Source organism: Lygodium microphyllum, chromosome 8, assembly GCF_053477565.2.
Source record: "Lygodium microphyllum isolate KBCC chromosome 8, Lygodium_microphyllum_v1.1.10, whole genome shotgun sequence".
NCBI classification, from domain to species: domain Eukaryota; kingdom Viridiplantae; phylum Streptophyta; class Polypodiopsida; order Schizaeales; family Lygodiaceae; genus Lygodium; species Lygodium microphyllum.
Genome location: NC_141142.1, coordinates 44,519,122 through 44,528,656, shown reverse-complemented (window position 1 = coordinate 44,528,656; position 9,535 = coordinate 44,519,122).

The window sequence follows — 9,535 nt, the reverse complement described above, 5'->3', positions numbered from 1 at the left end:
ACACATTGCCACAGTATCTTTAATCCTCGGGATTCTAGAAGAATAAAAGAGGAGAACTATAAGGGTCCTTCCCCACCAATTTCCCCAAAGCCGATCCTTGGATTTCTTGGGACAAAGAAGAAGAATTCTAAAGCCACTCTTGCAAGGCCCATTCGCAAGACCCTTTTTCCGCGAACATCACCGTAAGGCCCACACAAAATCCTTCCTTAATCCGGAATTTCAAGGTGGATTAAAGCTCTCTTATGCAAGGGATCTTATAAGAACCCTAAGGGCCGCGGAGGTAAATTCCGCGAGTCAGAACGTCGGTCAAGGAAGCCATATAACAAAGAGAGTTGCGCATACAAAGGAGGCGAGCCAAGGTCATAAGATTGCAAGCCGAGGCAAAGAGTTGAAGTCCACAAAGGCTAGCTGGAGATCGAAGTCGCGATGGTCTCTAGGAAGATCACAAGGTGCGAAGCAGAAGGTTCAATCCGAACATACGAGGATATTTTCCGGAGTCCGCAAGTCCAAGTTTGATCTATTTGGATTCCACACAAAGGTATTGAATCATTCACGATAATTTTATAGAATAGGAGGCACTCATGCATGTCAAATGCAATTAGTCAAGTAAATGCAATTGGAAAATGAATTGGCTAGATGATCATTATTAGAAATCGCTTAAGATATGGGAATTGATCATGGAGTTAATGAAAGAGCATAAGGTGTCTATGCATTTGCAGACCTTATTAGTAAGTTTCCTTTTGTGCATTCTAAAGTAACGAGCTGTGGACAACTGTTGCCTCACTATAAGGTTGAACTTATTAAGGTACACCGTTCCACTAGGTATGGAAGACTAATGGTATGTCACCTTCCTAGATAAATCTCCCTTATAATGATTCATAGGGGAAAGTTAACACCCATAAGATGTTATCAAGGAGGAATAGAAGGCCAAACATGATCTATGGACTTGAAGGAGGCATGGTTATTTGATGTAAGTCCTAATAGGACCTAGGAAAGTTAGTGTCCAGATTATCAGGCATTTTTACTTGCCAAGGAAAGATGAGTTTATTGTGAGCCATGTGACGCGTAGAAGTAGGGAAACGCATGTTGCAAGTAGTAGTGTAGTTGTAACTATTGATCTAGTTTATCACCTTTGGAAAAGATTCACCCTTGTCGCATAACAAATATATTGTGTTGCCTAAATCACATAAACCACAAGGGATTCATTTGGGCATGGTTCAGTTGATATAGTAAGTATCCCAAGTGCTAACTAGGGTTTGGTGCGGCAAGAATTCGACCTAGTTTTACATTTGCTGCCAAGATAGAACCGCAAACCCTAAGATCCTACTCACATTCGGATTGTCGAGTCAATTGGGTGCTTACGCATAAAATGATCTAAGGTTTTATCCTAAGGATCATGATGAAACTCCGACGGAGTTGACTATTTCTAGGACCATGGGCCAACCTAATTAGACATGGGTTGGAGGATACCCTAAACCGTGCTACTCGGCTGGAGGTAATTCCATGACGGAAATACGCTAAGCAATGGGTAGAATGATCCCGTGGAATAGACGCAATACATGGGCAAAAAGCTGCAACATTGTATAGACTTGAGATTTGACCACAGGAGAGTTTTGTCATCTCTCGAGATGAGGTTAGCAAGTTATTGAAGGAGTTTAACCTACACAAGAGAATGACTAATCATCTTGTTACTCAGTTCCTTGGGGATAGATTGCCAAGGATAAGGGAAGTTAAGTATTTGTCTTGAAGCAAATGACTAGACTATAACTAAAGTGACATGGTCGCTGGAACCTACCACAACAAACCTAAGTATGGGTAAGGTATGACCCTAGCCCAAGAATGATAGGAATCTTGCCAAGTTGCAATTGACTCCGGATCGAATGCGGGTTGCATTCGGAGGAAAGAAGTCATTTCTTAACAGTTTGTTAGACAAACGACCATTGGAATTTGATTGTGCTTGTAACAGTTAGAAAAGCACTGTTTGCATTGTTTGCTCAATGAACTAAAGGAGGAAAACATATTTAAATGCTTCAGGTGAAAGTGCTGGAGGAGAGGCAGCTTCAGTTACCCCCGACTGCCTGCCTAACCCTAACCAAGGGGGTTGTGAACCGCGCCGGGAACGTGGACCGAACCCGTCGTGAGAGGTCTCTCCGTTGAGTTCTGCTTGGAGCAGGAGGACGCTTGGGTGCCAGGGGGGGCTCTGGCCGTAAATCCCTCGCCTTCCCGATCCTGCACAAGAGACTAACGTGACTCGGGATTGGATCTCGAGGCCCGCATACTAGTCTACGGGCGGAAACTTGGATTGGAAATCCCTGGTGGATTCCTGGATAGCCTACGGGCGGATTATGATACGCCTATGGGCGGGAAACTCCTTGTATTGCAAAGATAAAAGGATAAATGATAATAAAGGAGCTGTTTGACATTGTTTTCTTGTGTCCGTGATAAGATTATGTGAAGGAACCAGTGCTTAACAGGGTTAATCAAGGAAGCTGTTTGTTATGTGTCAAACTAATGTGGTAGGTAATTACATAACTAAAACAAACTGAGGAAAGTGCGGAGGATGGACCATGGGTCCGTCCTACGGATGGGTGGTCCCGGTTAGCCGGGAACTTTTCTCAAAGTCTACAACGAACAGCAGGGTGATAATCAGCATCAAAGCGAATAACGAGGAAAATGACCTAGAGTTACGTCCTATCCGATTCACGCTGTTTTAGGGGAACGGAATGGGACTATGCCTTGTGGCAGAGAGGTCGAGCCCTGCATCCCTCTCGTTTCCCATTCTCCTTGAACCAAGTGCAGCGCGGATCCACTTCGGTCCAGGCGCTTCTGCGTAAAGTAGTTCGCTCGGGTCCGACGCTAGTCGTTGATAGTTAATGACCAAACAGTGAAACCCAATTTCAGGTCGATCCTAAGTGGGAACGGCCAGAATGCTTCCGCTACGTGGCAGACTCGAGAAGACCTAGATTGTAAAACCCGTAACATTCCATGGGAGTGCCGGGCGGAGATTTCTAGACATCCTTCCCGATGGACTGCTAAGACGTGTCCGGAATGGTTCTAGTGGACACGTTACACTTGGCCAATTTTTGGCCTCTTCCCTGTCCGAACTCCATTTCGAGCTCTGAAAAATCTTGTGCGTCCTTCTTGACATCCCGCATGGTAGTCAAAAAATTTATCAAAAATCCACAAGTGTCACTCAGGCGCCTTTTAAAAGCCGTCTTTCACTTGGTGCTTAAAATCATCCTAGCTGCAGCCCTGCTGCCTTCGATGTCGAATATTTTTCCCCTAAATTCCAGATTTTTTGGCAAATTTTAGGCACATCCCGGGCTCAAAACTCCACTCTCATCCACTAAAAGAGACGAGATAACCTACGAAGGAGAAGGAGGGAACTTGTGAAGAAGAAGAAGGAGGAGGAGAGAAGCACGAAAGGATTCTTTAGATGGCAGACTTCAAACCAAGGGTCTGCACTCTTTTTTTTCCCTTTTTTTTTTGGCTCTTGGCCATCTATGAGTGCACACGTGAATTTTTGTCGCATTCTGATAAAAGGTTATGGATTTATAATCACATAATGGACAGTGCATATGAAGCTGCATTAACCCAGTTTTGGGGTTTAAATGGGTTAAAAGTTCATTCTTCTTCTTATTTTCACATCTTGCTTTCTTTGCTTTCTCCATTCTCACACCCCGAATCTCTGTCTCTTCTCCATCTTGCCCTCCTTGAGCTTGCATGGCATGCACTAAGAAAGCATGTCACTGTTTTGGCCATGGGAAGGCCTCACACCAAGGCCCGCCACCTGGAGCACAAGGTGGAGCTTCCTCTAGTGTAGCAGTAGGTGCTCCCCATAAAGCAAAATGACTACCACCATAAGAAGAGGAGATGGAAATCGAGCACAAGTCTACAACAAGGTTGCTAATTTTTAAGGGCCCATTTGTGAGTTCATTTTTTTCCTAATGGAAGAGGTGGCTCCTGGCAGTCGCATGAGCAGTCTAATAGGGATAAAGATTGTCATTATTGCAAAAGATATGGGCATATCGCGAAGGATTTCCATAAAAAGCAAGCTCATATGAAGGCAAAAGGCAAGCAACATGGACATTATGTATCTTCCAGTGGTACTTAGGATGACTAGGGAGATAGACTGTTTGCTATGCACCATGTATCAAAGAATACACCTAAGCAAGGAAAAGATGAGAAATGATACATAGACTCAGGAGCATCCAATCATATGACTCTTCATGGCGAATGGTTTGATGAGTTAGTTTCAGGGTCTCATGGATTTGTATGTACCAGTGATGGTACACGACATGATATTCAATATACAGGTATGGTTCCGTTGCTCATGTTTTTTGCCTAATGGTAGAAAGAAGAGCCTGCATGATGTACTACATATACCTTCTATTAATAAGAATCTATTGTGGGTTGGATAGATGGCAGAACAGAATCTGCAAGAATCTACTATCAGTTGGATAGATGATTTCAATCGATACACATGGCTGTACATTTTGAAGTACAATGATGAGGTGCTCAATGTCTTTAAGAAAATGGATTTATAAAGTGAAATGCAAGTCCGATGGTTTGTTGGAAAGGTATAAAGCCCGGCTCATTACAAAGGGATATGCACAGCAATACGGCCTAGATTATGAGGAGATTTTCAACTCGATTGTTGCCAAGATAGTAGTGGTGAGAATAGTCATTGCATTAGCGGCTTCTAAGGGCTGAAAATGATGGCAGATGGATATCAAAATGCATTCTTGAATAGTAACTTGCTTGAAGAGGTGTATATTATGGATCTTGGTGAGCTGAAGTATTTCTTGGGATTGAGGTTGTGTCTACATCTTAAGATATATGACTGTTGCAAAAACAATATGCTCATGATATGTTGTTGAAATATAGCATGATGGAGTGTAAAGCCATGGAAACACCATTGGATCAAAATGTAAAACTTGTAGTTGATATTGGGACTCAAATCAAGAATGTCACTATGTACAGATAGATAGTGTGCAACTTGATTTACCTTATTATTACCCATCTTGACTTGAGTTATGCAGTGGGGCTGATTAGCTAGTTTATGCAAAAACCTCATAAGCCACACTTAGATGTAGTCAAGAGGATTATGCGGTACATGAAGGGTGCTAATTATGGGATGTTTTATGAGCATGGAAAACCATTTGACTTGACAAGTTATACAGATGTTGATTTGGCTAGTTGTGTCTATGACAGGAGGTCAACTAGTGGTTATGCTTTCAGTTTGGGTAGTAATATGATCAGCTAGAGTAGTAAGAAGCAGTCCACCATTGCTTTATCTAGTATATAGAGACAGAATACAGGGGTGCAGCCTTAATGGTATGCGAAATGCTTTGGCTTGTGAAATTGCTACATGATTTGGATATCTAGTTGGACAGCAAAGTTACATTGCATTGTGAGAATCTCAGTAATGTGATGCTAGCTAACAACCCTGTCTATCATGTTAGATCCAAACACATAGAGGTTCATTACCATTTCATCAAGAAAATGGTACTTGCAGGATAGATTGATCTACTTCATGTGAAGATAGAAGACCAGGTAGTAGATATCTTTACCAAATCACTTGGTAAAGAGAAATTCGTTCATTTCAGGGAGCTACTTGGAGTACAGTAACTAGTCTAAGCTTGACTCTGTTGATCTTGAAACACCTCCATCCATTGAGATTAAGGGTGAGGCCAAGAAAGAAGAGATAGAAGATGACTTAGACGTAGGTAAAAACAAGAAGAAAGAAGTAGAGCTTAGAGACACTACCACTCCCTATATAAGTATTTCTGGCTCCAATGCCATGGTATAACTCTTACACATATCCAAATGCTCCCCCAAAAATACTTGAAAAAGTTTGGAATAAGCTGGAGTGAGTAGAAGATCAATGGGAGTTATTCATACCTTAGGGTCTACTGACTAAAATGAAAGCTTGAAATAAAGTTCTTCTTCTTGAGCCTAAGCAAGTTATAAAAAAGCTCCTTGAGTAATACTTTTTTGAATTGATTGTATCTAGCTTTTACAATCGCAAGCTCTTCTTCTTCTTGGGCCAAAGCAAGTGATGAAAAAGCTCCTTACGTAAAACATTTTCGAATTGATTATATCTAGCTTTTGCAATTAGAGGATTCCTTTTTTTTTGAAAATCTGATACACAATTTTTAGACATTAGGTGTAGCTGACATTGGCAAATGAATTATACAAGAATATTAGGTGCATATAGCTAGAAGGGTGGTAGGGCTGCATGCCTTGCTACCTAATTTTTTCCCCCTCTATAACCGTCGCTATTTGTGTCCGAAATTTACTATGCAACCGTCGCTATTAACCTCTCTATTAGCATCGCTATTTTCGTTGCTACTAAAATCTCTATTAGCATCATTAGCATCGCTACTACCATCTCTATTAGCATCACTAACCTAATTGTGTCGCTAATCTAATTGCATCACTAATTAGGTTAGCAACACTAATCAAAACACTAATAGAGACGTTAATAGTGATGAAAATAGTGATACTAATAGATATGAATTGATTGCATCGCTAATAGCGACACTAATAATGATGACAGGGGGTAAGTTTTTCCATGAATAATTTCATCGCTTTCAATGTCGCTATTGGGTTGTTGTTGTAGTGTTTACGAGATCCTATAGGTATTGGACACAGGGTCGGCCGTGGCCTAGGCTCTTTTTCCCATTGTTCTCTTATCTTCCTAGCTTCCTTCTTACAGCCCATCTACCTTTACAATTTGCATAGGTCAGAGCCTCAAGCTCTTAAAATAAATCATGGTGCGCCTTGCACTCTTTTACAAAATTTTTACTTGTCCTTTTTCATGTGCACCTCTCCTTGATTTAGGGCTTTTTCACACTTCTTGTGTTTCTCGATTTTTCTTGGCGTGCCTTCATCCTCCATTCCACTTTTTCCTTGGCCTTGTCTTCTACTTTAGATTTTCCACCTTGTTCGTTTGAGGGTTAACAACCTCTTAAGGAAAGAGATATAAAATCCAGCATGTAGTTCAAGATTCAAGCCAAGATTGGTCTTTCAAGTGACAAGAATGGAGGGGGAGTCCAAAAGAGTGTTGAGATATTTGTAATTACACCTACTGTAGTCTCTTTGTATGAAGCAAGTCTCGGCTTAGGACATGCAAGCAGACTGAATCCCATATGCATAGAAAGGGAAACTGCTACCCATCCAACAACTATAAAGCATTGTACTTGACTACCACTTTTTGATATATGATTAATGCAATATCATGATGCTTTCCCATTTCAGCTAGTGTCTTGGTCATTGTCAGTCTTATACACAAGATTGTGTTTATGAGTCCAAGTCTCAATCTTGAAACCTCATTCACTTGTGTAACAGATCAAGTCGTGTCTATGTCATCATGAGCTTAATCTTCTTCTTCGATCGACCATAGCCACTATTATGCTCTAGATCCCATGTCTTTTCACATGGTATCAGAGCCCAGTCTGGCATGGCTCAGCTCAGTTCAGCTTTTCTCTACTCTCTCTCTCAGTCCCTTTTCAACTCTAGTCAACTCAATTCTAGCCCATGACTTCATCCCTCAGCTCTAGATATAAAGACTGAAGCTGTAAGCAAAGTGAAGAACAAGTACAAGATCAAAAAGAGTAAGTTGGACTACACCAACAGGAATACCTACAATGAATTGAATATCTATGTAAAAAGAAATGTTGCAAAATGCAATGACCTCATGGTCCTTGACCCAAATTTTTACTCACTTTTTTAGCCTTGTATTTCCTAACCCTAAATGTTCCTGTCATAAGCTTGTAAAATCCTCATGTAGCCTTGTACTACAACCTCTGTACACTTTGTGAGGCCCTTGTTATAGCCTCTGGATATCCACCATGTTTTTGGTACCCATACTTAGCTTTTTCTACGACAACCTTTGGTGTTTTGCCATATTTTTTGTGTGCCCACAGTTTGTAGGTGTTGCTCTCACTAAAGCCTCTACACACTTTGTACTTTTTGGTTGTGATTGAGGAGGGATGTTGAGATATTTGCAATTACACCTACTATAGCCTCTTTGTATGAGGCAGTTCTGGGCTTAGGACATGTAGGCAGATTGAATCCCATGTCATAGAAAGGGAAACTACTACCCATCCAACAACTATAAAGCATGGACATACTTGAATACCACTTTTTGATATATGATGAATGCAATATCATGATGCTTTCCCATTTTAGTTAGTGTCTTGGTCATTGTCACTCTTATACACAAGATTGTGTTTATGAGTCCAACTCACAAACTTGGAATCTCATTCACTTGTGTAACAGGTCAAGTCGTGTCTATATCATCATGAGCTTAATCTTCCTCTTCGATCCACCATAGCCACTACCATTCTCTAGATCCCACGTCTTTTCACAAATAGGAGCTTCAGCCCACCCATTTAGAGGTTTAGACAACTAATTGCAGCCCACATACAACTCAAATTGCAACTAAGAAGTTGCTTTTTAATGGTTCTCTTGATAGATGAGATCAATCATAGAATCTAGATGAAAATACAAGCCAAAATGGACTCTTTTTCTTAGGAGCCACCACCAAAAGCCTTCAAAAATGGGATGTTGTCCTTAGATACACAGATCTACTGCTATTTGGACAGCCACATGAAGCTTCATTCATAGCCAATGCATGGGCAAAAGAAGCACTTACTTGTCAAGTGGTGGAGAATGATCATTGTCTTCATCTTCCTTTGTGGTTTGCATGCCTTATTCACCCTTGTGTGGTGGTTTATCAACTTTCCTCCTCCCCATCCATGATGCATCTTGTTTGAGCTCGGGAATAGCCCGAAAATCTCAGCATGAACTGTGCTTTTTCTCCTTTTTTACTCATGATCAATACCTAGACCATATAAGTCACACACAACTCATATACTATGTCATATGAAGCAAACCTAGGTGTCTTTGTGGACTTGAGGGGTTATTGGCAAGATAGACATCATGAGAGACCTAGATGAGCTAAATGAATTGAAAGTACACTTTATCATCATGGTGTTGGGACTCCAAGAGTTCTTCTTCAAGTCATCTAAGTGCTTAGATCCATGCATACCATGTTATATGCCTTATAACTTAAAGAACTTGTTGCAGCTCTAAGCAAAACATACAAGACAAGAGGAGAGTTTGGATAAAAACCCAACTTCTTCTTGTGAATTTTCCAAGTTGGTATTGTTATTATCAAGGCAGGGAACCCCAATATTATTACATCATGTCACAAGCTAGTGAATTTATGTGACTTAGGGTATTAAAGTAAGCAAATCATCTTATTGTCAAGATTGTGGGAGAGAAGGAAGGAGTCTCACTTGTAGCTTTCTTGCTTGCACAATGGGGGAATACACACAAGGGTGGAGGCTGAAAACAGTTTTCCTCTTCTTAGTTGTGTAAGCCAAAAGAACTTGAGTACATAGAAATAGAAGAACCCTATATATGGGTCTCAAACCAAACTCAACTAACTAAGGTGGCATACTAACTGAGCCACAAACTAGAGTAGATAAGGATAGCTGTCATCTAGCTATTATTCATGGGCGGT